We start from the raw sequence: 23283 nt of genomic DNA on the forward strand, positions 1-23283 counted from the left end.
TAGCAGATGCATGTTAGTAAGTCTTGCTTAAAGTGATGAAAAAGTGTTTCCGCCCGGGATCGAACCGGGGACCTTCTGCGTGTTAGAAGACGTGATAACCGCTACACCACGGAAACTGCTTGTGTGCACCTTACTTCACAGACAACTTGTAGTGATGTTGCCATCGTAACTAAAAAATTCAATAAATGTGGTACTTGCAAAACGAAGGGACATGCAGCAGATCCACACACGACGTGGCTCATTGGAGGACAATACGACATAGGCAGGAAAATACTGTTCCCGCCCGGGATCGAACCGGGGACCTTCTGCGTGTGAAGCAGACGTGATAACCGCTACACTACGGAAACGACGGACACGACGCGTCCATCATTGTATACTCGAAAACGCTTCAACCTTTCTCTCGTGCGCGCATGCACACACCATAGTTCTCTTGACAGCCTGAAACCCATCACAGCCGAGGGCTCAAGAAGACTTCGGGGTGCAATAGAGAGTGTCTGCCGTAGCATCCCGAACGAGATAGCGGCGTTTCGCGCAGTCGTTATTGCAAGTCACATCAGCAAAAACAATCACCTCCTTAGCAGCAGGAAGTGCGCGCCCAGCGGCAGCTCTACATGTAGATGCCAATAGCCCGGGAATTCGCGCCGCCCCCATCCCGCCAGCCTACACGAGACTTCCAGGGCAAACTGGACGAAATCGAGGGACTGGAATAATTGGCATTCGCTGCGTCACAGGGCTCGTTGGTCTAGGGGTATGATTCCTGCTTAGGGTGCAGGAGGTTCCGGGTTCAAATCCCGGACGAGCCCTAGCGTTTTGTGCAAACTGATCGCGCGTCAGTGGCTGAGTGATCGCAAAAAGCTCGCCGTCAATATCAAATGAATTTCTTATTTGATGTGAGCAATTGACACTCTGGTCCGACGCGTGAAGGCGATTACGAAGGTTTCGGGTACAGATGGTAGCAGATGCATGTTAGTAAGTCTTGCTTAAAGTGATGAAAAAGTGTTTCCGCCCGGGATCGAACCGGGGACCTTCTGCGTGTTAGGCAGACGTGATAACCGCTACACCACGGAAACTGCTTGTGTGCGCCTTACTTCACAGACAACTTGTAGTGATGTTGCCATCGTAACTAAAAAATTCAATAAATGTGGTACTTGCAAAACGAAGGGACATGCAGCAGATCCACACACGACGTGGCTCATTGGAGGACAATACGACATAGGCAGGAAAATACTGTTCCCGCCCGGGATCGAACCGGGGACCTTCTGCGTGTGAAGCAGACGTGATAACCGCTACACTACGGAAACGACGGACACGACGCGTCCATCATTGTATACTCGAAAACGCTTCAACCTTTCTCTCGTGCGCGCATGCACACACCATAGTTCTCTTGACAGCCTGAAACCCATCACAGCCGAGGGCTCAAGAAGACTTCGGGGTGCAATAGAGAGTGTCTGCCGTAGCATCCCGAACGAGATAGCGGCGTTTCGCGCAGTCGTTATTGCAAGTCACATCAGCAAAAACAATCACCTCCTTAGCAGCAGGAAGTGCGCGCCCAGCGGCAGCTCTACATGTAGATGCCAATAGCCCGGGAATTCGCGCCGCCCCCATCCCGCCAGCCTACACGAGACTTCCAGGGCAAACTGGACGAAATCGAGGGACTGGAATAATTGGCATTCGCTGTGTCACAGGGCTCGTTGGTCTAGGGGTATGATTCCTGCTTAGGGTGCAGGAGGTCCCGGGTTCAAATCCCGGACGAGCCCTAGCGTTTTGTGCAAACTGATCGCGCGTCAGTGGCTGAGTGATCGCAAAAAGCTCGCCGTCAATATCAAATGAATTTCTTATTTGATGTGAGCAATTGACACTCTGGTCCGACGCGTGAAGGCGATTACGAAGGTTTCGGGTACAGATGGTAGCAGATGCATGTTAGTAAGTCTTGCTTAAAGTGATGAAAAAGTGTTTCCGCCCGGGATCGAACCGGGGACCTTCTGCGTGTTAGGCAGACGTGATAACCGCTACACCACGGAAACTGCTTGTGTGCACCTTACTTCACAGACAACTTGTAGTGATGTTGCCATCGTAACTAAAAAATTCAATAAATGTGGTACTTGCAAAACGAAGGGACATGCAGCAGATCCACACACGACGTGGCTCATTGGAGGACAATACGACATAGGCAGGAAAATACTGTTCCCGCCCGGGATCGAACCGGGGACCTTCTGCGTGTGAAGCAGACGTGATAACCGCTACACCACGGAAACGACGGACACGACGCGTCCATCATTGTATACTCGAAAACGCTTCAACCTTTCTCTCGTGCGCGCATGCACACACCATAGTTCTCTTGACAGCCTGAAACCCATCACAGCCGAGGGCTCAAGAAGACTTCGGGGTGCAATAGAGAGTGTCTGCCGTAGCATCCCGAACGAGATAGCGGCGTTTCGCGCAGTCGTTATTGCAAGTCACATCAGCAAAAACAATCACCTCCTTAGCAGCAGGAAGTGCGCGCCCAGCGGCAGCTCTACATGTAGATGCCAATAGCCCGGGAATTCGCGCCGCCCCCATCCCGCCAGCCTACACGAGACTTCCAGGGCAAACTGGACGAAATCGAGGGACTGGAATAATTGGCATTCGCTGTGTCACAGGGCTCGTTGGTCTAGGGGTATGATTCCTGCTTAGGGTGCAGGAGGTCCCGGGTTCAAATCCCGGACGAGCCCTAGCGTTTTGTGCAAACTGATCGCGCGTCAGTGGCTGAGTGATCGCAAAAAGCTCGCCGTCAATATCAAATGAATTTCTTATTTGATGTGAGCAATTGACACTCTGGTCCGACGCGTGAAGGCGATTACGAAGGTTTCGGGTACAGATGGTAGCAGATGCATGTTAGTAAGTCTTGCTTAAAGTGATGAAAAAGTGTTTCCGCCCGGGATCGAACCGGGGACCTTCTGCGTGTTAGGCAGACGTGATAACCGCTACACCACGGAAACTGCTTGTGTGCACCTTACTTCACAGACAACTTGTAGTGATGTTGCCATCGTAACTAAAAAATTCAATAAATGTGGTACTTGCAAAACGAAGGGACATGCAGCAGATCCACACACGACGTGGCTCATTGGAGGACAATACGACATAGGCAGGAAAATACTGTTCCCGCCCGGGATCGAACCGGGGACCTTCTGCGTGTGAAGCAGACGTGATAACCGCTACACCACGGAAACGACGGACACGACGCGTCCATCATTGTATACTCGAAAACGCTTCAACCTTTCTCTCGTGCGCGCATGCACACACCATAGTTCTCTTGACAGCCTGAAACCCATCACAGCCGAGGGCTCAAGAAGACTTCGGGGTGCAATAGAGAGTGTCTGCCGTAGCATCCCGAACGAGATAGCGGCGTTTCGCGCAGTCGTTATTGCAAGTCACATCAGCAAAAACAATCACCTCCTTAGCAGCAGGAAGTGCGCGCCCAGCGGCAGCTCTACATGTAGATGCCAATAGCCCGGGAATTCGCGCCGCCCCCATCCCGCCAGCCTACACGAGACTTCCAGGGCAAACTGGACGAAATCGAGGGACTGGAATAATTGGCATTCGCTGTGTCACAGGGCTCGTTGGTATAGGGGTATGATTCCTGCTTAGGGTGCAGGAGGTCGCGGGTTCAAATCCCGGACGAGCCCTAGCGTTTTGTGCAAACTGATCGCGCGTCAGTGGCTGAGTGATCGCAAAAAGCTCGCCGTCAATATCAAATGAATTTCTTATTTGATGTGAGCAATTGACACTCTGGTCCGACGCGTGAAGGCGATTACGAAGGTTTCGGGTACAGATAGTAGCAGATGCATGTTAGTAAGTCTTGCTTAAAGTGATGAAATGTGTTTCCGCCCGGGATCGAACCGGGGACCTTCTGCGTGTTAGGCAGACGTGATAACCGCTACACCACGGAAACTGCTTGTGTGCACCTTACTTCACAGACAACTTGTAGTGATGTTGCCATCGTAACTAAAAAATTCAATAAATGTGGTACTTGCAAAACGAAGGGACATGCAGCAGATCCACACACGACGTGGCTCATTGGAGGACAATACGACATAGGCAGGAAAATACTGTTCCCGCCCGGGATCGAACCGGGGACCTTCTGCGTGTGAAGCAGACGTGATAACCGCTACACTACGGAAACGACGGACACGACGCGTCCATCATTGTATACTCGAAAACGCTTCAACCTTTCTCTCGTGCGCGCATGCACACACCATAGTTCTCTTGACAGCCTGAAACCCATCACAGCCGAGGGCTCAAGAAGACTTCGGGGTGCAATAGAGAGTGTCTGCCGTAGCATCCCGAACGAGATAGCGGCGTTTCGCGCAGTCGTTATTGCAAGTCACATCAGCAAAAACAATCACCTCCTTAGCAGCAGGAAGTGCGCGCCCAGCGGCAGCTCTACATGTAGATGCCAATAGCCCGGGAATTCGCGCCGCCCCCATCCCGCCAGCCTACACGAGACTTCCAGGGCAAACTGGACGAAATCGAGGGACTGGAATAATTGGCATTCGCTGTGTCACAGGGCTCGTTGGTCTAGGGGTATGATTCCTGCTTAGGGTGCAGGAGGTCCCGGGTTCAAATCCCGGACGAGCCCTAGCGTTTTGTGCAAACTGATCGCGCGTCAGTGGCTGAGTGATCGCAAAAAGCTCGCCGTCAATATCAAATGAATTTCTTATTTGATGTGAGCAATTGACACTCTGGTCCGACGCGTGAAGGCGATTACGAAGGTTTCGGGTACAGATGGTAGCAGATGCATGTTAGTAAGTCTTGCTTAAAGTGATGAAAAAGTGTTTCCGCCCGGGATCGAACCGGGGACCTTCTGCGTGTTAGGCAGACGTGATAACCGCTACACCACGGAAACTGCTTGTGTGCACCTTACTTCACAGACAACTTGTAGTGATGTTGCCATCGTAACTAAAAAATTCAATAAATGTGGTACTTGCAAAACGAAGGGACATGCAGCAGATCCACACACGACGTGGCTCATTGGAGGACAATACGACATAGGCAGGAAAATACTGTTCCCGCCCGGGATCGAACCGGGGACCTTCTGCGTGTGAAGCAGACGTGATAACCGCTACACTACGGAAACGACGGACACGACGCGTCCATCATTGTATACTCGAAAACGCTTCAACCTTTCTCTCGTGCGCGCATGCACACACCATAGTTCTCTTGACAGCCTGAAACACATCACAGCCGAGGGCTCAAGAAGACTTCGGGGTGCAATAGAGAGTGTCTGCCGTAGCATCCCGAACGAGATAGCGGCGTTTCGCGCAGTCGTTATTGCAAGTCACATCAGCAAAAACAATCACCTCCTTAGCAGCAGGAAGTGCGCGCCCAGCGGCAGCTCTACATGTAGATGCCAATAGCCCGGGAATTCGCGCCGCCCCCATCCCGCCAGCCTACACGAGACTTCCAGGGCAAACTGGACGAAATCGAGGGACTGGAATAATTGGCATTCGCTGTGTCACAGGGCTCGTTGGTCTAGGGGTATGATTCCTGCTTAGGGTGCAGGAGGTCCCGGGTTCAAATCCCGGACGAGCCCTAGCGTTTTGTGCAAACTGATCGCGCGTCAGTGGCTGAGTGATCGCAAAAAGCTCGCCGTCAATATCAAATGAATTTCTTATTTGATGTGAGCAATTGACACTCTGGTCCGACGCGTGAAGGCGATTACGAAGGTTTCGGGTACAGATGGTAGCAGATGCATGTTAGTAAGTCTTGCTTAAAGTGATGAAAAAGTGTTTCCGCCCGGGATCGAACCGGGGACCTTCTGCGTGTTAGGCAGACGTGATAACCGCTACACCACGGAAACTGCTTGTGTGCACCTTACTTCACAGACAACTTGTAGTGATGTTGCCATCGTAACTAAAAAATTCAATAAATGTGGTACTTGCAAAACGAAGGGACATGCAGCAGATCCACACACGACGTGGCTCATTGGAGGACAATACGACATAGGCAGGAAAATACTGTTCCCGCCCGGGATCGAACCGGGGACCTTCTGCGTGTGAAGCAGACGTGATAACCGCTACACTACGGAAACGACGGACACGACGCGTCCATCATTGTATACTCGAAAACGCTTCAACCTTTCTCTCGTGCGCGCATGCACACACCATAGTTCTCTTGACAGCCTGAAACACATCACAGCCGAGGGCTCAAGAAGACTTCGGGGTGCAATAGAGAGTGTCTGCCGTAGCATCCCGAACGAGATAGCGGCGTTTCGCGCAGTCGTTATTGCAAGTCACATCAGCAAAAACAATCACCTCCTTAGCAGCAGGAAGTGCGCGCCCAGCGGCAGCTCTACATGTAGATGCCAATAGCCCGGGAATTCGCGCCGCCCCCATCCCGCCAGCCTACACGAGACTTCCAGGGCAAACTGGACGAAATCGAGGGACTGGAATAATTGGCATTCGCTGTGTCACAGGGCTCGTTGGTCTAGGTGTATGATTCCTGTTTAGGGTGCAGGAGGTTCCGGGTTCAAATCCCGGACGAGCCCTAGCGTTTTGTGCAAACTGATCGCGCGTCAGTGGCTGAGTGATCGCAAAAAGCTCGCCGTCAAGATCAAATGAATTTCTTATTTGATGTGAGCAATTGACACTCTGGTCCGACGCGTGAAGGCGATTACGAAGGTTTCGGGTACAGATGGTAGCAGATGCATGTTAGTAAGTCTTGCTTAAAGTGATGAAAAAGTGTTTCCGCCCGGGATCGAACCGGGGACCTTCTGCGTGTTAGGCAGACGTGATAACCGCTACACCACGGAAACTGCTTGTGTGCACCTTACTTCACAGACAACTTGTAGTGATGTTGCCATCGTAACTAAAAAATTCAATAAATGTGGTACTTGCAAAACGAAGGGACATGCAGCAGATCCACACACGACGTGGCTCATTGGAGGACAATACGACATAGGCAGGAAAATACTGTTCCCGCCCGGGATCGAACCGGGGACCTTCTGCGTGTGAAGCAGACGTGATAACCGCTACACTACGGAAACGACGGACACGACGCGTCCATCATTGTATACTCGAAAACGCTTCAACCTTTCTCTCGTGCGCGCATGCACACACCATAGTTCTCTTGACAGCCTGAAACCCATCACAGCCGAGGGCTCAAGAAGACTTCGGGGTGCAATAGAGAGTGTCTGCCGTAGCATCCCGAACGAGATAGCGGCGTTTCGCGCAGTCGTTATTGCAAGTCACATCAGCAAAAACAATCACCTCCTTAGCAGCAGGAAGTGCGCGCCCAGCGGCAGCTCTACATGTAGATGCCAATAGCCCGGGAATTCGCGCCGCCCCCATCCCGCCAGCCTACACGAGACTTCCAGGGCAAACTGGACGAAATCGAGGGACTGGAATAATTGGCATTCGCTGCGTCACAGGGCTCGTTGGTCTAGGGGTATGATTCCTGCTTAGGGTGCAGGAGGTTCCGGGTTCAAATCCCGGACGAGCCCTAGCGTTTTGTGCAAACTGATCGCGCGTCAGTGGCTGAGTGATCGCAAAAAGCTCGCCGTCAATATCAAATGAATTTCTTATTTGATGTGAGCAATTGACACTCTGGTCCGACGCGTGAAGGCGATTACGAAGGTTTCGGGTACAGATGGTAGCAGATGCATGTTAGTAAGTCTTGCTTAAAGTGATGAAAAAGTGTTTCCGCCCGGGATCGAACCGGGGACCTTCTGCGTGTTAGGCAGACGTGATAACCGCTACACCACGGAAACTGCTTGTGTGCGCCTTACTTCACAGACAACTTGTAGTGATGTTGCCATCGTAACTAAAAAATTCAATAAATGTGGTACTTGCAAAACGAAGGGACATGCAGCAGATCCACACACGACGTGGCTCATTGGAGGACAATACGACATAGGCAGGAAAATACTGTTCCCGCCCGGGATCGAACCGGGGACCTTCTGCGTGTGAAGCAGACGTGATAACCGCTACACTACGGAAACGACGGACACGACGCGTCCATCATTGTATACTCGAAAACGCTTCAACCTTTCTCTCGTGCGCGCATGCACACACCATAGTTCTCTTGACAGCCTGAAACCCATCACAGCCGAGGGCTCAAGAAGACTTCGGGGTGCAATAGAGAGTGTCTGCCGTAGCATCCCGAACGAGATAGCGGCGTTTCGCGCAGTCGTTATTGCAAGTCACATCAGCAAAAACAATCACCTCCTTAGCAGCAGGAAGTGCGCGCCCAGCGGCAGCTCTACATGTAGATGCCAATAGCCCGGGAATTCGCGCCGCCCCCATCCCGCCAGCCTACACGAGACTTCCAGGGCAAACTGGACGAAATCGAGGGACTGGAATAATTGGCATTCGCTGTGTCACAGGGCTCGTTGGTCTAGGGGTATGATTCCTGCTTAGGGTGCAGGAGGTCCCGGGTTCAAATCCCGGACGAGCCCTAGCGTTTTGTGCAAACTGATCGCGCGTCAGTGGCTGAGTGATCGCAAAAAGCTCGCCGTCAATATCAAATGAATTTCTTATTTGATGTGAGCAATTGACACTCTGGTCCGACGCGTGAAGGCGATTACGAAGGTTTCGGGTACAGATGGTAGCAGATGCATGTTAGTAAGTCTTGCTTAAAGTGATGAAAAAGTGTTTCCGCCCGGGATCGAACCGGGGACCTTCTGCGTGTTAGGCAGACGTGATAACCGCTACACCACGGAAACTGCTTGTGTGCGCCTTACTTCACAGACAACTTGTAGTGATGTTGCCATCGTAACTAAAAAATTCAATAAATGTGGTACTTGCAAAACGAAGGGACATGCAGCAGATCCACACACGACGTGGCTCATTGGAGGACAATACGACATAGGCAGGAAAATACTGTTCCCGCCCGGGATCGAACCGGGGACCTTCTGCGTGTGAAGCAGACGTGATAACCGCTACACTACGGAAACGACGGACACGACGCGTCCATCATTGTATACTCGAAAACGCTTCAACCTTTCTCTCGTGCGCGCATGCACACACCATAGTTCTCTTGACAGCCTGAAACCCATCACAGCCGAGGGCTCAAGAAGACTTCGGGGTGCAATAGAGAGTGTCTGCCGTAGCATCCCGAACGAGATAGCGGCGTTTCGCGCAGTCGTTATTGCAAGTCACATCAGCAAAAACAATCACCTCCTTAGCAGCAGGAAGTGCGCGCCCAGCGGCAGCTCTACATGTAGATGCCAATAGCCCGGGAATTCGCGCCGCCCCCATCCCGCCAGCCTACACGAGACTTCCAGGGCAAACTGGACGAAATCGAGGGACTGGAATAATTGGCATTCGCTGTGTCACAGGGCTCGTTGGTCTAGGGGTATGATTCCTGCTTAGGGTGCAGGAGGTCCCGGGTTCAAATCCCGGACGAGCCCTAGCGTTTTGTGCAAACTGATCGCGCGTCAGTGGCTGAGTGATCGCAAAAAGCTCGCCGTCAATATCAAATGAATTTCTTATTTGATGTGAGCAATTGACACTCTGGTCCGACGCGTGAAGGCGATTACGAAGGTTTCGGGTACAGATGGTAGCAGATGCATGTTAGTAAGTCTTGCTTAAAGTGATGAAAAAGTGTTTCCGCCCGGGATCGAACCGGGGACCTTCTGCGTGTTAGGCAGACGTGATAACCGCTACACCACGGAAACTGCTTGTGTGCACCTTACTTCACAGACAACTTGTAGTGATGTTGCCATCGTAACTAAAAAATTCAATAAATGTGGTACTTGCAAAACGAAGGGACATGCAGCAGATCCACACACGACGTGGCTCATTGGAGGACAATACGACATAGGCAGGAAAATACTGTTCCCGCCCGGGATCGAACCGGGGACCTTCTGCGTGTGAAGCAGACGTGATAACCGCTACACCACGGAAACGACGGACACGACGCGTCCATCATTGTATACTCGAAAACGCTTCAACCTTTCTCTCGTGCGCGCATGCACACACCATAGTTCTCTTGACAGCCTGAAACCCATCACAGCCGAGGGCTCAAGAAGACTTCGGGGTGCAATAGAGAGTGTCTGCCGTAGCATCCCGAACGAGATAGCGGCGTTTCGCGCAGTCGTTATTGCAAGTCACATCAGCAAAAACAATCACCTCCTTAGCAGCAGGAAGTGCGCGCCCAGCGGCAGCTCTACATGTAGATGCCAATAGCCCGGGAATTCGCGCCGCCCCCATCCCGCCAGCCTACACGAGACTTCCAGGGCAAACTGGACGAAATCGAGGGACTGGAATAATTGGCATTCGCTGTGTCACAGGGCTCGTTGGTCTAGGGGTATGATTCCTGCTTAGGGTGCAGGAGGTCCCGGGTTCAAATCCCGGACGAGCCCTAGCGTTTTGTGCAAACTGATCGCGCGTCAGTGGCTGAGTGATCGCAAAAAGCTCGCCGTCAATATCAAATGAATTTCTTATTTGATGTGAGCAATTGACACTCTGGTCCGACGCGTGAAGGCGATTACGAAGGTTTCGGGTACAGATGGTAGCAGATGCATGTTAGTAAGTCTTGCTTAAAGTGATGAAAAAGTGTTTCCGCCCGGGATCGAACCGGGGACCTTCTGCGTGTTAGGCAGACGTGATAACCGCTACACCACGGAAACTGCTTGTGTGCACCTTACTTCACAGACAACTTGTAGTGATGTTGCCATCGTAACTAAAAAATTCAATAAATGTGGTACTTGCAAAACGAAGGGACATGCAGCAGATCCACACACGACGTGGCTCATTGGAGGACAATACGACATAGGCAGGAAAATACTGTTCCCGCCCGGGATCGAACCGGGGACCTTCTGCGTGTGAAGCAGACGTGATAACCGCTACACCACCGAAACGACGGACACGACGCGTCCATCATTGTATACTCGAAAACGCTTCAACCTTTCTCTCGTGCGCGCATGCACACACCATAGTTCTCTTGACAGCCTGAAACCCATCACAGCCGAGGGCTCAAGAAGACTTCGGGGTGCAATAGAGAGTGTCTGCCGTAGCATCCCGAACGAGATAGCGGCGTTTCGCGCAGTCGTTATTGCAAGTCACATCAGCAAAAACAATCACCTCCTTAGCAGCAGGAAGTGCGCGCCCAGCGGCAGCTCTACATGTAGATGCCAATAGCCCGGGAATTCGCGCCGCCCCCATCCCGCCAGCCTACACGAGACTTCCAGGGCAAACTGGACGAAATCGAGGGACTGGAATAATTGGCATTCGCTGTGTCACAGGGCTCGTTGGTATAGGGGTATGATTCCTGCTTAGGGTGCAGGAGGTCGCGGGTTCAAATCCCGGACGAGCCCTAGCGTTTTGTGCAAACTGATCGCGCGTCAGTGGCTGAGTGATCGCAAAAAGCTCGCCGTCAATATCAAATGAATTTCTTATTTGATGTGAGCAATTGACACTCTGGTCCGACGCGTGAAGGCGATTACGAAGGTTTCGGGTACAGATAGTAGCAGATGCATGTTAGTAAGTCTTGCTTAAAGTGATGAAATGTGTTTCCGCCCGGGATCGAACCGGGGACCTTCTGCGTGTTAGGCAGACGTGATAACCGCTACACCACGGAAACTGCTTGTGTGCACCTTACTTCACAGACAACTTGTAGTGATGTTGCCATCGTAACTAAAAAATTCAATAAATGTGGTACTTGCAAAACGAAGGGACATGCAGCAGATCCACACACGACGTGGCTCATTGGAGGACAATACGACATAGGCAGGAAAATACTGTTCCCGCCCGGGATCGAACCGGGGACCTTCTGCGTGTGAAGCAGACGTGATAACCGCTACACTACGGAAACGACGGACACGACGCGTCCATCATTGTATACTCGAAAACGCTTCAACCTTTCTCTCGTGCGCGCATGCACACACCATAGTTCTCTTGACAGCCTGAAACCCATCACAGCCGAGGGCTCAAGAAGACTTCGGGGTGCAATAGAGAGTGTCTGCCGTAGCATCCCGAACGAGATAGCGGCGTTTCGCGCAGTCGTTATTGCAAGTCACATCAGCAAAAACAATCACCTCCTTAGCAGCAGGAAGTGCGCGCCCAGCGGCAGCTCTACATGTAGATGCCAATAGCCCGGGAATTCGCGCCGCCCCCATCCCGCCAGCCTACACGAGACTTCCAGGGCAAACTGGACGAAATCGAGGGACTGGAATAATTGGCATTCGCTGTGTCACAGGGCTCGTTGGTCTAGGGGTATGATTCCTGCTTAGGGTGCAGGAGGTCCCGGGTTCAAATCCCGGACGAGCCCTAGCGTTTTGTGCAAACTGATCGCGCGTCAGTGGCTGAGTGATCGCAAAAAGCTCGCCGTCAATATCAAATGAATTTCTTATTTGATGTGAGCAATTGACACTCTGGTCCGACGCGTGAAGGCGATTACGAAGGTTTCGGGTACAGATGGTAGCAGATGCATGTTAGTAAGTCTTGCTTAAAGTGATGAAAAAGTGTTTCCGCCCGGGATCGAACCGGGGACCTTCTGCGTGTTAGGCAGACGTGATAACCGCTACACCACGGAAACTGCTTGTGTGCACCTTACTTCACAGACAACTTGTAGTGATGTTGCCATCGTAACTAAAAAATTCAATAAATGTGGTACTTGCAAAACGAAGGGACATGCAGCAGATCCACACACGACGTGGCTCATTGGAGGACAATACGACATAGGCAGGAAAATACTGTTCCCGCCCGGGATCGAACCGGGGACCTTCTGCGTGTGAAGCAGACGTGATAACCGCTACACCACGGAAACGACGGACACGACGCGTCCATCATTGTATACTCGAAAACGCTTCAACCTTTCTCTCGTGCGCGCATGCACACACCATAGTTCTCTTGACAGCCTGAAACCCATCACAGCCGAGGGCTCAAGAAGACTTCGGGGTGCAATAGAGAGTGTCTGCCGTAGCATCCCGAACGAGATAGCGGCGTTTCGCGCAGTCGTTATTGCAAGTCACATCAGCAAAAACAATCACCTCCTTAGCAGCAGGAAGTGCGCGCCCAGCGGCAGCTCTACATGTAGATGCCAATAGCCCGGGAATTCGCGCCGCCCCCATCCCGCCAGCCTACACGAGACTTCCAGGGCAAACTGGACGAAATCGAGGGACTGGAATAATTGGCATTCGCTGTGTCACAGGGCTCGTTGGTCTAGGGGTATGATTCCTGCTTAGGGTGCAGGAGGTCCCGGGTTCAAATCCCGGACGAGCCCTAGCGTTTTGTGCAAACTGATCGCGCGTCAGTGGCTGAGTGATCGCAAAAAGCTCGCCGTCAATATCAAATGAATTTCTTATTTGATGTGAGCAATTGACACTCTGGTCCGACGCGTGAAGGCGATTACGAAGGTTTCGGGTACAGATGGTAGCAGATGCATGTTAGTAAGTCTTGCTTAAAGTGATGAAAAAGTGTTTCCGCCCGGGATCGAACCGGGGACCTTCTGCGTGTTAGGCAGACGTGATAACCGCTACACCACGGAAACTGCTTGTGTGCACCTTACTTCACAGACAACTTGTAGTGATGTTGCCATCGTAACTAAAAAATTCAATAAATGTGGTACTTGCAAAACGAAGGGACATGCAGCAGATCCACACACGACGTGGCTCATTGGAGGACAATACGACATAGGCAGGAAAATACTGTTCCCGCCCGGGATCGAACCGGGGACCTTCTGCGTGTGAAGCAGACGTGATAACCGCTACACCACGGAAACGACGGACACGACGCGTCCATCATTGTATACTCGAAAACGCTTCAACCTTTCTCTCGTGCGCGCATGCACACACCATAGTTCTCTTGACAGCCTGAAACCCATCACAGCCGAGGGCTCAAGAAGACTTCGGGGTGCAATAGAGAGTGTCTGCCGTAGCATCCCGAACGAGATAGCGGCGTTTCGCGCAGTCGTTATTGCAAGTCACATCAGCAAAAACAATCACCTCCTTAGCAGCAGGAAGTGCGCGCCCAGCGGCAGCTCTACATGTAGATGCCAATAGCCCGGGAATTCGCGCCGCCCCCATCCCGCCAGCCTACACGAGACTTCCAGGGCAAACTGGACGAAATCGAGGGACTGGAATAATTGGCATTCGCTGTGTCACAGGGCTCGTTGGTATAGGGGTATGATTCCTGCTTAGGGTGCAGGAGGTCGCGGGTTCAAATCCCGGACGAGCCCTAGCGTTTTGTGCAAACTGATCGCGCGTCAGTGGCTGAGTGATCGCAAAAAGCTCGCCGTCAATATCAAATGAATTTCTTATTTGATGTGAGCAATTGACACTCTGGTCCGACGCGTGAAGGCGATTACGAAGGTTTCGGGTACAGATAGTAGCAGATGCATGTTAGTAAGTCTTGCTTAAAGTGATGAAATGTGTTTCCGCCCGGGATCGAACCGGGGACCTTCTGCGTGTTAGGCAGACGTGATAACCGCTACACCACGGAAACTGCTTGTGTGCACCTTACTTCACAGACAACTTGTAGTGATGTTGCCATCGTAACTAAAAAATTCAATAAATGTGGTACTTGCAAAACGAAGGGACATGCAGCAGATCCACACACGACGTGGCTCATTGGAGGACAATACGACATAGGCAGGAAAATACTGTTCCCGCCCGGGATCGAACCGGGGACCTTCTGCGTGTGAAGCAGACGTGATAACCGCTACACTACGGAAACGACGGACACGACGCGTCCATCATTGTATACTCGAAAACGCTTCAACCTTTCTCTCGTGCGCGCATGCACACACCATAGTTCTCTTGACAGCCTGAAACCCATCACAGCCGAGGGCTCAAGAAGACTTCGGGGTGCAATAGAGAGTGTCTGCCGTAGCATCCCGAACGAGATAGCGGCGTTTCGCGCAGTCGTTATTGCAAGTCACATCAGCAAAAACAATCACCTCCTTAGCAGCAGGAAGTGCGCGCCCAGCGGCAGCTCTACATGTAGATGCCAATAGCCCGGGAATTCGCGCCGCCCCCATCCCGCCAGCCTACACGAGACTTCCAGGGCAAACTGGACGAAATCGAGGGACTGGAATAATTGGCATTCGCTGTGTCACAGGGCTCGTTGGTCTAGGGGTATGATTCCTGCTTAGGGTGCAGGAGGTCCCGGGTTCAAATCCCGGACGAGCCCTAGCGTTTTGTGCAAACTGATCGCGCGTCAGTGGCTGAGTGATCGCAAAAAGCTCGCCGTCAATATCAAATGAATTTCTTATTTGATGTGAGCAATTGACACTCTGGTCCGACGCGTGAAGGCGATTACGAAGGTTTCGGGTACAGATGGTAGCAGATGCATGTTAGTAAGTCTTGCTTAAAGTGATGAAAAAGTGTTTCCGCCCGGGATCGAACCGGGGACCTTCTGCGTGTTAGGCAGACGTGATAACCGCTACACCACGGAAACTGCTTGTGTGCACCTTACTTCACAGACAACTTGTAGTGATGTTGCCATCGTAACTAAAAAATTCAATAAATGTGGTACTTGCAAAACGAAGGGACATGCAGCAGATCCACACACGACGTGGCTCATTGGAGGACAATACGACATAGGCAGGAAAATACTGTTCCCGCCCGGGATCGAACCGGGGACCTTCTGCGTGTGAAGCAGACGTGATAACCGCTACACTACGGAAACGACGGACACGACGCGTCCATCATTGTATACTCGAAAACGCTTCAACCTTTCTCTCGTGCGCGCATGCACACACCATAGTTCTCTTGACAGCCTGAAACACATCACAGCCGAGGGCTCAAGAAGACTTCGGGGTGCAATAGAGAGTGTCTGCCGTAGCATCCCGAACGAGATAGCGGCGTTTCGCGCAGTCGTTATTGCAAGTCACATCAGCAAAAACAATCACCTCCTTAGCAGCAGGAAGTGCGCGCCCAGCGGCAGCTCTACATGTAGATGCCAATAGCCCGGGAATTCGCGCCGCCCCCATCCCGCCAGCCTACACGAGACTTCCAGGGCAAACTGGACGAAATCGAGGGACTGGAATAATTGGCATTCGCTGTGTCACAGGGCTCGTTGGTCTAGGTGTATGATTCCTGTTTAGGGTGCAGGAGGTTCCGGGTTCAAATCCCGGACGAGCCCTAGCGTTTTGTGCAAACTGATCGCGCGTCAGTGGCTGAGTGATCGCAAAAAGCTCGCCGTCAATATCAAATGAATTTCTTATTTGATGTGAGCAATTGACACTCTGGTCCGACGCGTGAAGGCGATTACGAAGGTTTCGGGTACAGATGGTAGCAGATGCATGTTAATAAGTCTTGCTTAAAGTGATGAAAAAGTGTTTCCGCCCGGGATCGAACCGGGGACCTTCTGCGTGTTAGGCAGACGTGATAACCGCTACACCACGGAAACTGCTTGTGTGCACCTTACTTCACAGACAACTTGTAGTGATGTTGCCATCGTAACTAAAAAATTCAATAAATGTGGTACTTGCAAAACGAAGGGACATGCAGCAGATCCACACACGACGTGGCTCATTGGAGGACAATACGACATAGGCAGGAAAATACTGTTCCCGCCCGGGATCGAACCGGGGACCTTCTGCGTGTGAAGCAGACGTGATAACCGCTACACTACGGAAACGACGGACACGACGCGTCCATCATTGTATACTCGAAAACGCTTCAACCTTTCTCTCGTGCGCGCATGCACACACCATAGTTCTCTTGACAGCCTGAAACCCATCACAGCCGAGGGCTCAAGAAGACTTCGGGGTGCAATAGAGAGTGTCTGCCGTAGCATCCCGAACGAGATAGCGGCGTTTCGCGCAGTCGTTATTGCAAGTCACATCAGCAAAAACAATCACCTCCTTAGCAGCAGGAAGTGCGCGCCCAGCGGCAGCTCTACATGTAGATGCCAATAGCCCGGGAATTCGCGCCGCCCCCATCCCGCCAGCCTACACGAGACTTCCAGGGCAAACTGGACGAAATCGAGGGACTGGAATAATTGGCATTCGCTGCGTCACAGGGCTCGTTGGTCTAGGGGTATGATTCCTGCTTAGGGTGCAGGAGGTTCCGGGTTCAAATCCCGGACGAGCCCTAGCGTTTTGTGCAAACTGATCGCGCGTCAGTGGCTGAGTGATCGCAAAAAGCTCGCCGTCAATATCAAATGAATTTCTTATTTGATGTGAGCAATTGACACTCTGGTCCGACGCGTGAAGGCGATTACGAAGGTTTCGGGTACAGATGGTAGCAGATGCATGTTAGTAAGTCTTGCTTAAAGTGATGAAAAAGTGTTTCCGCCCGGGATCGAACCGGGGACCTTCTGCGTGTTAGGCAGACGTGATAACCGCTACACCACGGAAACTGCTTGTGTGCGCCTTACTTCACAGACAACTTGTAGTGATGTTGCCATCGTAACTAAAAAATTCAATAAATGTGGTACTTGCAAAACGAAGGGACATGCAGCAGATCCACACACGACGTGGCTCATTGGAGGACAATACGACATAGGCAGGAAAATACTGTTCCCGCCCGGGATCGAACCGGGGACCTTCTGCGTGTGAAGCAGACGTGATAACCGCTACACTACGGAAACGACGGACACGACGCGTCCATCATTGTATACTCGAAAACGCTTCAACCTTTCTCTCGTGCGCGCATGCACACACCATAGTTCTCTTGACAGCCTGAAACCCATCACAGCCGAGGGCTCAAGAAGACTTCGGGGTGCAATAGAGAGTGTCTGCCGTAGCATCCCGAACGAGATAGCGGCGTTTCGCGCAGTCGTTATTGCAAGTCACATCAGCAAAAACAATCACCTCCTTAGCAGCAGGAAGTGCGCGCCCAGCGGCAGCTCTACATGTAGATGCCAATAGCCCGGGAATTCGCGCCGCCCCCATCCCGCCAGCCTACACGAGACTTCCAGGGCAAACTGGACGAAATCGAGGGACTGGAATAATTGGCATTCGCTGTGTCACAGGGCTCGTTGGTCTAGGGGTATGATTCCTGCTTAGGGTGCAGGAGGTCCCGGGTTCAAATCCCGGACGAGCCCTAGCGTTTTGTGCAAACTGATCGCGCGTCAGTGGCTGAGTGATCGCAAAAAGCTCGCCGTCAATATCAAATGAATTTCTTATTTGATGTGAGCAATTGACACTCTGGTCCGACGCGTGAAGGCGATTACGAAGGTTTCGGGTACAGATGGTAGCAGATGCATGTTAGTAAGTCTTGCTTAAAGTGATGAAAAAGTGTTTCCGCCCGGGATCGAACCGGGGACCTTCTGCGTGTTAGGCAGACGTGATAACCGCTACACCACGGAAACTGCTTGTGTGCACCTTACTTCACAGACAACTTGTAGTGATGTTGCCATCGTAACTAAAAAATTCAATAAATGTGGTACTTGCAAAACGAAGGGACATGCAGCAGATCCACACACGACGTGGCTCATTGGAGGACAATACGACATAGGCAGGAAAATACTGTTCCCGCCCGGGATCGAACCGGGGACCTTCTGCGTGTGAAGCAGACGTGATAACCGCTACACCACGGAAACGACGGACACGACGCGTCCATCATTGTATACTCGAAAACGCTTCAACCTTTCTCTCGTGCGCGCATGCACACACCATAGTTCTCTTGACAGCCTGAAACCCATCACAGCCGAGGGCTCAAGAAGACTTCGGGGTGCAATAGAGAGTGTCTGCCGTAGCATCCCGAACGAGATAGCGGCGTTTCGCGCAGTCGTTATTGCAAGTCACATCAGCAAAAACAATCACCTCCTTAGCAGCAGGAAGTGCGCGCCCAGCGGCAGCTCTACATGTAGATGCCAATAGCCCGGGAATTCGCGCCGCCCCCATCCCGCCAGCCTACACGAGACTTCCAGGGCAAACTGGACGAAATCGAGGGACTGGAATAATTGGCATTCGCTGTGTCACAGGGCTCGTTGGTCTAGGGGTATGATTCCTGCTTAGGGTGCAGGAGGTCCCGGGTTTAAATCCCGGACGAGCCCTAGCGTTTTGTGCAAACTGATCGCGCGTCAGTGGCTGAGTGATCGCAAAAAGCTCGCCGTCAATATCAAATGAATTTCTTATTTGATGTGAGCAATTGACACTCTGGTCCGACGCGTGAAGGCGATTACGAAGGTTTCGGGTACAGATGGTAGCAGATGCATGTTAGTAAGTCTTGCTTAAAGTGATGAAAAAGTGTTTCCGCCCGGGATCGAACCGGGGACCTTCTGCGTGTTAGGCAGACGTGATAACCGCTACACCACGGAAACTGCTTGTGTGCACCTTACTTCACAGACAACTTGTAGTGATGTTGCCATCGTAACTAAAAAATTCAATAAATGTGGTACTTGCAAAACGAAGGGACATGCAGCAGATCCACACACGACGTGGCTCATTGGAGGACAATACGACATAGGCAGGAAAATACTGTTCCCGCCCGGGATCGAACCGGGGACCTTCTGCGTGTGAAGCAGACGTGATAACCGCTACACCACGGAAACGACGGACACGACGCGTCCATCATTGTATACTCGAAAACGCTTCAACCTTTCTCTCGTGCGCGCATGCACACACCATAGTTCTCTTGACAGCCTGAAACCCATCACAGCCGAGGGCTCAAGAAGACTTCGGGGTGCAATAGAGAGTGTCTGCCGTAGCATCCCGAACGAGATAGCGGCGTTTCGCGCAGTCGTTATTGCAAGTCACATCAGCAAAAACAATCACCTCCTTAGCAGCAGGAAGTGCGCGCCCAGCGGCAGCTCTACATGTAGATGCCAATAGCCCGGGAATTCGCGCCGCCCCCATCCCGCCAGCCTACACGAGACTTCCAGGGCAAACTGGACGAAATCGAGGGACTGGAATAATTGGCATTCGCTGTGTCACAGGGCTCGTTGGTATAGGGGTATGATTCCTGCTTAGGGTGCAGGAGGTCCCGGGTTCAAATCCCGGACGAGCCCTAGCGTTTTGTGCAAACTGATCGCGCGTCAGTGGCTGAGTGATCGCAAAAAGCTCGCCGTCAATATCAAATGAATTTCTTATTTGATGTGAGCAATTGACACTCTGGTCCGACGCGTGAAGGCGATTACGAAGGTTTCGGGTACAGATGGTAGCAGATGCATGTTAGTAAGTCTTGCTTAACCCTGCTGTTCTGTTCGGGTCTATATGACCCGAAACGAATATGAACGTTATTTTACATTATGTAAATACCAATATATATTTATGAAACTTTGTGACTTTGTCTGAAAATGGATGAGCAGCATGTGTTTTAAAAGGTTTTAAAAAAGTTTAAGAAGTTTGGGCTTCAACTGTAATAGTTGCATATGTAATGTTCGGGTCATAATGACCCGACACAAATATGTTTAGTGTAACTCGTATTTATTTCTAAAATCTGGAAATGGCGAAAATTATTTTTGTTGTGTTGTGTGGGAATAGTGACTGCATCATTCCAACTTACTCTCAACAATCACCTAAAGCTCCATGCGTTCACAACAATGGGCTTGTTTGTTGCTTTCCCCAGGAAATAATAATTGGCAGTTCTCAATAATTGGAATGCTTTGTTTCTGCCCAGTTTGACTTGTGACACCATGGCGATGAGACCATTGAATGATCGTGAGTTGGAAGAAATAGTAAATGCCTCACCAGATGAAGGATCACTTTCTGAGTTTGAAGATCACATCAGCAATGCATCTGAAAGCGAGTGTTCCGATGACAGTTACGACAGTCCACAGCCCATACAAAATAGTGTAGAGACTTTTCTTTCTAAAAATGGGAATATAGAATGGCAGTTGCATCCACCAGCACAACATGGTCGCCTACCAGCTTCGAACATCATCAAGAGTACCCCAGGAGTTACCAGGTATGCAGTCAGCAGAATATCTGATGTAAAATGTTCATTTGAAGCAGTATTTCACACAGCGCTTCAAAATGAAATAATAGAGATGACAAATATTGAAGGGCAGCGAGTTTATGGTGAACAGTGGACAGATATTGATGGTTCTGTTTTCCATGCATACTTAGGACTCTTACTCCTAGCGGGTGTATATCGATCTCATGGGGAGTCTACAAAAAGTTTGTGGGATAAAGATACTGGGCGAAACATATTTCGAGCAACCATGTCTCATGAAACATTCTGTAAGATATCACGTGTCCTGCGATTTGACAAGAAATCTACTAGAGAGGAAAGACGACGTACTGACAAACTTGCCGCAATTCGTAGTATTTGGGAGAAGTGGGTAGAGGTCCTTCCTAAACTGTATAATCCAGGAGAAAATGTTACTGTTGACGAGCAGTTAGTAGCATTTAGAGGTCGCTGTCCATTCAAGCAGTATATCCCAAGTAAACCGGCAAAATATGGGATCAAAATATGGACCATGTGTGACAGCAAAACTTCATACGTACTGAAAGCCCAAATTTATACAGGAAAGGTGAGTGGAGCGGCACCAGAAAGAAATCAGGGAATGAGGGTGGTATCTGATCTCACTTCTGAGTTACGTGGTCAGAATATCACGTGTGACAACTTTTTTACGTCGTACAATTTGGGGCAGCTGCTTCTGAAAAGGAAATTGACTATGTTGGGAACTATACGGAAAAATAAGCCGGAGCTTCCACACAAAATGACCAACAAGGAGGTACACAGCTCTTCATTTTACTTCACAAATGACACTACTGTGGTTAATTATATTCCTAAGAGACACAAGAATGTTGTACTTATGAGCACTCTCCACCATGATGCGGAAATCAGTGACAGGGCTGATAAGAAGCCAAAAATGATTTTGGACTATAATTCAACCAAAGGTGCTGTAGACACGCTTGATCAGTTATTAGGTACATATACATGCAAACGAAAAAGTAATAGGTGGCCAATGATAGTTTTCTACAATATTCTTGATGTTTCTGCTTATAATGCATACGTTTTGTGGATTTCGGTTGACCCTAATTGGAATGCAAGCAAATTGACTAGAAGGAGAATATTCTTGGAGGAACTTGGAAAGTCACTGATAAAAGAACATATTGCATCAAGAACGCATTTCCCAAGAACAGAAGATTCTTTGAGAATGGTCACAAGCATCCAAAACCCGAATGATGTGGGTGGTGTGTCAGAATCGGTAACAACAAGAAAATCTACAAAACGTGCACGCTGTAAGTTCTGTCCATCAAGTAATGACAATAAAACAAACATGGTGTGTGGAAAATGTAGTAAACATATTTGCAAGAAACATGTAACCTACTTGTGTCCACAGTGCAAGCAGTAAGAAAAGAACTGTAGTATTTTATAAGATGATTGTATTGAAAATTCTGTTGTTTCAAATTTATGTGAATACTTGTGCCTAAACTACAATCAGTAAGAAGAGAGGATTCTAAAGTTGTAGTGCTTTCTATGTTGGAATGTAATAAAAAAACTGTAGTGTGTTCTGTACTGTAGTGTGCTCTAAGATGAATATCTGTAATGACAACTGTCTGTTGTTAGAAAATGTCAATACTTACGTCTAAACTGTCAACAATAAGAATAGAAGTATGGAAAAACTGTAGTGCTTTCTAAGTTGAATGCCTGTAATGGAAACTGTCTGTTGTTTCAAATTTATGTGCATATTTAAATGAAAAATATCCCTCAATAAAGTTGTATGCATTGTTATTATTATTATTATTACCATTATTATTATTATTATTATTATTATTATTATTACTAACAAGGTACTGGAATAGAACAACAATGTCGATAGCTAAAACTGTACCAAAATTTATGTTTCTAAAGCATTTTGATATGTCGGGTCATATTGACCCGAACAGTATATATGTCAAGTAAAAGTGAACAGAACAGCAGGGTTAAAGTGATGAAAAAGTGTTTCCGCCCGGGATCGAACCGGGGACCTTCTGCGTGTTAGGCAGACGTGATAACCGCTACACCACGGAAACTGCTTGTGTGCACCTTACTTCACAGACAACTTGTAGTGATGTTGCCATCGTAACTAAAAAATTCAATAAATGTGGTACTTGCAAAACGAAGGGACATGCAGCAGATCCACACACGACGTGGCTCATTGGAGGACAATACGACATAGGCAGGAAAATACTGTTCCCGCCCGGGATCGAACCGGGGACCTTCTGCGTGTGAAGCAGACGTGATAACCGCTACACCACGGAAACGACGGACACGACGCGTCCATCATTGTATACTCGAAAACGCTTCAACCTTTCTCTCGTGCGCGCATGCACACACCATAGTTCTCTTGACAGCCTGAAACCCATCACAGCCGAGGGCTCAAGAAGACTTCGGGGTGCAATAGAGAGTGTCTGCCGTAGCATCCCGAACGAGATAGCGGCGTTTCGCGCAGTCGTTATTGCAAGTCACATCAGCAAAAA

At 50.1% G+C, this 23283-nt stretch overlaps 63 non-coding genes across 63 annotated transcripts; 19 read left to right on the forward strand and 44 right to left on the reverse strand.

Annotated features, from left to right (window-relative positions):
* Positions 1 to 44: 44 nt before the first annotated feature.
* Positions 45 to 116, reverse strand: Trnav-aac (transfer RNA valine (anticodon AAC)). The gene has a single exon. It is a non-coding gene; the product is annotated as a tRNA-Val (tRNA).
* A 158-nt stretch (positions 117 to 274) lies between these two features.
* On the reverse strand, positions 275 to 347 carry Trnav-cac (transfer RNA valine (anticodon CAC)). The gene has a single exon. It is a non-coding gene; the product is annotated as a tRNA-Val (tRNA).
* Positions 348 to 731: 384 nt separating this feature from the next.
* Trnap-agg (transfer RNA proline (anticodon AGG)) lies at positions 732 to 803 on the forward strand. The gene has a single exon. It is a non-coding gene; the product is annotated as a tRNA-Pro (tRNA).
* Positions 804 to 997: 194 nt separating this feature from the next.
* On the reverse strand, positions 998 to 1070 carry Trnav-aac (transfer RNA valine (anticodon AAC)). The gene has a single exon. It is a non-coding gene; the product is annotated as a tRNA-Val (tRNA).
* A 158-nt stretch (positions 1071 to 1228) lies between these two features.
* Trnav-cac (transfer RNA valine (anticodon CAC)) lies at positions 1229 to 1301 on the reverse strand. The gene has a single exon. It is a non-coding gene; the product is annotated as a tRNA-Val (tRNA).
* A 384-nt stretch (positions 1302 to 1685) lies between these two features.
* On the forward strand, positions 1686 to 1757 carry Trnap-agg (transfer RNA proline (anticodon AGG)). Its single transcript has one exon. It is a non-coding gene; the product is annotated as a tRNA-Pro (tRNA).
* A 194-nt stretch (positions 1758 to 1951) lies between these two features.
* On the reverse strand, positions 1952 to 2024 carry Trnav-aac (transfer RNA valine (anticodon AAC)). The gene has a single exon. It is a non-coding gene; the product is annotated as a tRNA-Val (tRNA).
* A 158-nt stretch (positions 2025 to 2182) lies between these two features.
* Trnav-cac (transfer RNA valine (anticodon CAC)) lies at positions 2183 to 2255 on the reverse strand. The gene has a single exon. It is a non-coding gene; the product is annotated as a tRNA-Val (tRNA).
* Positions 2256 to 2639: 384 nt separating this feature from the next.
* Positions 2640 to 2711, forward strand: Trnap-agg (transfer RNA proline (anticodon AGG)). Its single transcript has one exon. It is a non-coding gene; the product is annotated as a tRNA-Pro (tRNA).
* Positions 2712 to 2905: 194 nt separating this feature from the next.
* Trnav-aac (transfer RNA valine (anticodon AAC)) lies at positions 2906 to 2978 on the reverse strand. The gene has a single exon. It is a non-coding gene; the product is annotated as a tRNA-Val (tRNA).
* A 158-nt stretch (positions 2979 to 3136) lies between these two features.
* Trnav-cac (transfer RNA valine (anticodon CAC)) lies at positions 3137 to 3209 on the reverse strand. Its single transcript has one exon. It is a non-coding gene; the product is annotated as a tRNA-Val (tRNA).
* A 384-nt stretch (positions 3210 to 3593) lies between these two features.
* On the forward strand, positions 3594 to 3665 carry Trnap-agg (transfer RNA proline (anticodon AGG)). The gene has a single exon. It is a non-coding gene; the product is annotated as a tRNA-Pro (tRNA).
* A 193-nt stretch (positions 3666 to 3858) lies between these two features.
* Positions 3859 to 3931, reverse strand: Trnav-aac (transfer RNA valine (anticodon AAC)). Its single transcript has one exon. It is a non-coding gene; the product is annotated as a tRNA-Val (tRNA).
* A 158-nt stretch (positions 3932 to 4089) lies between these two features.
* Positions 4090 to 4162, reverse strand: Trnav-cac (transfer RNA valine (anticodon CAC)). The gene has a single exon. It is a non-coding gene; the product is annotated as a tRNA-Val (tRNA).
* Positions 4163 to 4546: 384 nt separating this feature from the next.
* On the forward strand, positions 4547 to 4618 carry Trnap-agg (transfer RNA proline (anticodon AGG)). Its single transcript has one exon. It is a non-coding gene; the product is annotated as a tRNA-Pro (tRNA).
* A 194-nt stretch (positions 4619 to 4812) lies between these two features.
* On the reverse strand, positions 4813 to 4885 carry Trnav-aac (transfer RNA valine (anticodon AAC)). The gene has a single exon. It is a non-coding gene; the product is annotated as a tRNA-Val (tRNA).
* Positions 4886 to 5043: 158 nt separating this feature from the next.
* On the reverse strand, positions 5044 to 5116 carry Trnav-cac (transfer RNA valine (anticodon CAC)). Its single transcript has one exon. It is a non-coding gene; the product is annotated as a tRNA-Val (tRNA).
* A 384-nt stretch (positions 5117 to 5500) lies between these two features.
* Trnap-agg (transfer RNA proline (anticodon AGG)) lies at positions 5501 to 5572 on the forward strand. The gene has a single exon. It is a non-coding gene; the product is annotated as a tRNA-Pro (tRNA).
* A 194-nt stretch (positions 5573 to 5766) lies between these two features.
* On the reverse strand, positions 5767 to 5839 carry Trnav-aac (transfer RNA valine (anticodon AAC)). Its single transcript has one exon. It is a non-coding gene; the product is annotated as a tRNA-Val (tRNA).
* A 158-nt stretch (positions 5840 to 5997) lies between these two features.
* On the reverse strand, positions 5998 to 6070 carry Trnav-cac (transfer RNA valine (anticodon CAC)). Its single transcript has one exon. It is a non-coding gene; the product is annotated as a tRNA-Val (tRNA).
* A 650-nt stretch (positions 6071 to 6720) lies between these two features.
* Trnav-aac (transfer RNA valine (anticodon AAC)) lies at positions 6721 to 6793 on the reverse strand. Its single transcript has one exon. It is a non-coding gene; the product is annotated as a tRNA-Val (tRNA).
* Positions 6794 to 6951: 158 nt separating this feature from the next.
* On the reverse strand, positions 6952 to 7024 carry Trnav-cac (transfer RNA valine (anticodon CAC)). Its single transcript has one exon. It is a non-coding gene; the product is annotated as a tRNA-Val (tRNA).
* Positions 7025 to 7408: 384 nt separating this feature from the next.
* Trnap-agg (transfer RNA proline (anticodon AGG)) lies at positions 7409 to 7480 on the forward strand. The gene has a single exon. It is a non-coding gene; the product is annotated as a tRNA-Pro (tRNA).
* Positions 7481 to 7674: 194 nt separating this feature from the next.
* Trnav-aac (transfer RNA valine (anticodon AAC)) lies at positions 7675 to 7747 on the reverse strand. The gene has a single exon. It is a non-coding gene; the product is annotated as a tRNA-Val (tRNA).
* A 158-nt stretch (positions 7748 to 7905) lies between these two features.
* On the reverse strand, positions 7906 to 7978 carry Trnav-cac (transfer RNA valine (anticodon CAC)). The gene has a single exon. It is a non-coding gene; the product is annotated as a tRNA-Val (tRNA).
* A 384-nt stretch (positions 7979 to 8362) lies between these two features.
* Positions 8363 to 8434, forward strand: Trnap-agg (transfer RNA proline (anticodon AGG)). The gene has a single exon. It is a non-coding gene; the product is annotated as a tRNA-Pro (tRNA).
* A 194-nt stretch (positions 8435 to 8628) lies between these two features.
* Trnav-aac (transfer RNA valine (anticodon AAC)) lies at positions 8629 to 8701 on the reverse strand. The gene has a single exon. It is a non-coding gene; the product is annotated as a tRNA-Val (tRNA).
* Positions 8702 to 8859: 158 nt separating this feature from the next.
* On the reverse strand, positions 8860 to 8932 carry Trnav-cac (transfer RNA valine (anticodon CAC)). The gene has a single exon. It is a non-coding gene; the product is annotated as a tRNA-Val (tRNA).
* A 384-nt stretch (positions 8933 to 9316) lies between these two features.
* On the forward strand, positions 9317 to 9388 carry Trnap-agg (transfer RNA proline (anticodon AGG)). Its single transcript has one exon. It is a non-coding gene; the product is annotated as a tRNA-Pro (tRNA).
* A 194-nt stretch (positions 9389 to 9582) lies between these two features.
* Trnav-aac (transfer RNA valine (anticodon AAC)) lies at positions 9583 to 9655 on the reverse strand. Its single transcript has one exon. It is a non-coding gene; the product is annotated as a tRNA-Val (tRNA).
* Positions 9656 to 9813: 158 nt separating this feature from the next.
* Trnav-cac (transfer RNA valine (anticodon CAC)) lies at positions 9814 to 9886 on the reverse strand. The gene has a single exon. It is a non-coding gene; the product is annotated as a tRNA-Val (tRNA).
* Positions 9887 to 10270: 384 nt separating this feature from the next.
* On the forward strand, positions 10271 to 10342 carry Trnap-agg (transfer RNA proline (anticodon AGG)). Its single transcript has one exon. It is a non-coding gene; the product is annotated as a tRNA-Pro (tRNA).
* A 194-nt stretch (positions 10343 to 10536) lies between these two features.
* Trnav-aac (transfer RNA valine (anticodon AAC)) lies at positions 10537 to 10609 on the reverse strand. The gene has a single exon. It is a non-coding gene; the product is annotated as a tRNA-Val (tRNA).
* A 158-nt stretch (positions 10610 to 10767) lies between these two features.
* Trnav-cac (transfer RNA valine (anticodon CAC)) lies at positions 10768 to 10840 on the reverse strand. Its single transcript has one exon. It is a non-coding gene; the product is annotated as a tRNA-Val (tRNA).
* Positions 10841 to 11224: 384 nt separating this feature from the next.
* Trnap-agg (transfer RNA proline (anticodon AGG)) lies at positions 11225 to 11296 on the forward strand. The gene has a single exon. It is a non-coding gene; the product is annotated as a tRNA-Pro (tRNA).
* Positions 11297 to 11489: 193 nt separating this feature from the next.
* On the reverse strand, positions 11490 to 11562 carry Trnav-aac (transfer RNA valine (anticodon AAC)). Its single transcript has one exon. It is a non-coding gene; the product is annotated as a tRNA-Val (tRNA).
* A 158-nt stretch (positions 11563 to 11720) lies between these two features.
* Trnav-cac (transfer RNA valine (anticodon CAC)) lies at positions 11721 to 11793 on the reverse strand. The gene has a single exon. It is a non-coding gene; the product is annotated as a tRNA-Val (tRNA).
* Positions 11794 to 12177: 384 nt separating this feature from the next.
* Positions 12178 to 12249, forward strand: Trnap-agg (transfer RNA proline (anticodon AGG)). Its single transcript has one exon. It is a non-coding gene; the product is annotated as a tRNA-Pro (tRNA).
* A 194-nt stretch (positions 12250 to 12443) lies between these two features.
* Positions 12444 to 12516, reverse strand: Trnav-aac (transfer RNA valine (anticodon AAC)). The gene has a single exon. It is a non-coding gene; the product is annotated as a tRNA-Val (tRNA).
* Positions 12517 to 12674: 158 nt separating this feature from the next.
* On the reverse strand, positions 12675 to 12747 carry Trnav-cac (transfer RNA valine (anticodon CAC)). The gene has a single exon. It is a non-coding gene; the product is annotated as a tRNA-Val (tRNA).
* A 384-nt stretch (positions 12748 to 13131) lies between these two features.
* On the forward strand, positions 13132 to 13203 carry Trnap-agg (transfer RNA proline (anticodon AGG)). Its single transcript has one exon. It is a non-coding gene; the product is annotated as a tRNA-Pro (tRNA).
* Positions 13204 to 13397: 194 nt separating this feature from the next.
* Positions 13398 to 13470, reverse strand: Trnav-aac (transfer RNA valine (anticodon AAC)). Its single transcript has one exon. It is a non-coding gene; the product is annotated as a tRNA-Val (tRNA).
* A 158-nt stretch (positions 13471 to 13628) lies between these two features.
* Positions 13629 to 13701, reverse strand: Trnav-cac (transfer RNA valine (anticodon CAC)). The gene has a single exon. It is a non-coding gene; the product is annotated as a tRNA-Val (tRNA).
* A 384-nt stretch (positions 13702 to 14085) lies between these two features.
* On the forward strand, positions 14086 to 14157 carry Trnap-agg (transfer RNA proline (anticodon AGG)). Its single transcript has one exon. It is a non-coding gene; the product is annotated as a tRNA-Pro (tRNA).
* A 193-nt stretch (positions 14158 to 14350) lies between these two features.
* Trnav-aac (transfer RNA valine (anticodon AAC)) lies at positions 14351 to 14423 on the reverse strand. Its single transcript has one exon. It is a non-coding gene; the product is annotated as a tRNA-Val (tRNA).
* Positions 14424 to 14581: 158 nt separating this feature from the next.
* On the reverse strand, positions 14582 to 14654 carry Trnav-cac (transfer RNA valine (anticodon CAC)). The gene has a single exon. It is a non-coding gene; the product is annotated as a tRNA-Val (tRNA).
* Positions 14655 to 15038: 384 nt separating this feature from the next.
* Trnap-agg (transfer RNA proline (anticodon AGG)) lies at positions 15039 to 15110 on the forward strand. The gene has a single exon. It is a non-coding gene; the product is annotated as a tRNA-Pro (tRNA).
* Positions 15111 to 15304: 194 nt separating this feature from the next.
* Positions 15305 to 15377, reverse strand: Trnav-aac (transfer RNA valine (anticodon AAC)). The gene has a single exon. It is a non-coding gene; the product is annotated as a tRNA-Val (tRNA).
* Positions 15378 to 15535: 158 nt separating this feature from the next.
* Positions 15536 to 15608, reverse strand: Trnav-cac (transfer RNA valine (anticodon CAC)). The gene has a single exon. It is a non-coding gene; the product is annotated as a tRNA-Val (tRNA).
* A 650-nt stretch (positions 15609 to 16258) lies between these two features.
* Positions 16259 to 16331, reverse strand: Trnav-aac (transfer RNA valine (anticodon AAC)). The gene has a single exon. It is a non-coding gene; the product is annotated as a tRNA-Val (tRNA).
* A 158-nt stretch (positions 16332 to 16489) lies between these two features.
* Positions 16490 to 16562, reverse strand: Trnav-cac (transfer RNA valine (anticodon CAC)). Its single transcript has one exon. It is a non-coding gene; the product is annotated as a tRNA-Val (tRNA).
* A 384-nt stretch (positions 16563 to 16946) lies between these two features.
* Positions 16947 to 17018, forward strand: Trnap-agg (transfer RNA proline (anticodon AGG)). The gene has a single exon. It is a non-coding gene; the product is annotated as a tRNA-Pro (tRNA).
* Positions 17019 to 17212: 194 nt separating this feature from the next.
* On the reverse strand, positions 17213 to 17285 carry Trnav-aac (transfer RNA valine (anticodon AAC)). Its single transcript has one exon. It is a non-coding gene; the product is annotated as a tRNA-Val (tRNA).
* Positions 17286 to 17443: 158 nt separating this feature from the next.
* On the reverse strand, positions 17444 to 17516 carry Trnav-cac (transfer RNA valine (anticodon CAC)). The gene has a single exon. It is a non-coding gene; the product is annotated as a tRNA-Val (tRNA).
* A 384-nt stretch (positions 17517 to 17900) lies between these two features.
* Positions 17901 to 17972, forward strand: Trnap-agg (transfer RNA proline (anticodon AGG)). Its single transcript has one exon. It is a non-coding gene; the product is annotated as a tRNA-Pro (tRNA).
* Positions 17973 to 18166: 194 nt separating this feature from the next.
* On the reverse strand, positions 18167 to 18239 carry Trnav-aac (transfer RNA valine (anticodon AAC)). The gene has a single exon. It is a non-coding gene; the product is annotated as a tRNA-Val (tRNA).
* Positions 18240 to 18397: 158 nt separating this feature from the next.
* Trnav-cac (transfer RNA valine (anticodon CAC)) lies at positions 18398 to 18470 on the reverse strand. Its single transcript has one exon. It is a non-coding gene; the product is annotated as a tRNA-Val (tRNA).
* Positions 18471 to 18854: 384 nt separating this feature from the next.
* On the forward strand, positions 18855 to 18926 carry Trnap-agg (transfer RNA proline (anticodon AGG)). Its single transcript has one exon. It is a non-coding gene; the product is annotated as a tRNA-Pro (tRNA).
* Positions 18927 to 19120: 194 nt separating this feature from the next.
* Trnav-aac (transfer RNA valine (anticodon AAC)) lies at positions 19121 to 19193 on the reverse strand. The gene has a single exon. It is a non-coding gene; the product is annotated as a tRNA-Val (tRNA).
* A 158-nt stretch (positions 19194 to 19351) lies between these two features.
* Positions 19352 to 19424, reverse strand: Trnav-cac (transfer RNA valine (anticodon CAC)). Its single transcript has one exon. It is a non-coding gene; the product is annotated as a tRNA-Val (tRNA).
* Positions 19425 to 19808: 384 nt separating this feature from the next.
* Trnap-agg (transfer RNA proline (anticodon AGG)) lies at positions 19809 to 19880 on the forward strand. Its single transcript has one exon. It is a non-coding gene; the product is annotated as a tRNA-Pro (tRNA).
* A 2883-nt stretch (positions 19881 to 22763) lies between these two features.
* Trnav-aac (transfer RNA valine (anticodon AAC)) lies at positions 22764 to 22836 on the reverse strand. The gene has a single exon. It is a non-coding gene; the product is annotated as a tRNA-Val (tRNA).
* Positions 22837 to 22994: 158 nt separating this feature from the next.
* Trnav-cac (transfer RNA valine (anticodon CAC)) lies at positions 22995 to 23067 on the reverse strand. The gene has a single exon. It is a non-coding gene; the product is annotated as a tRNA-Val (tRNA).
* Positions 23068 to 23283: the final 216 nt, after the last annotated feature.

This window comes from Schistocerca nitens, chromosome 2 (assembly GCF_023898315.1).
Source record: "Schistocerca nitens isolate TAMUIC-IGC-003100 chromosome 2, iqSchNite1.1, whole genome shotgun sequence".
Lineage (NCBI taxonomy): Eukaryota > Metazoa > Arthropoda > Insecta > Orthoptera > Acrididae > Schistocerca > Schistocerca nitens.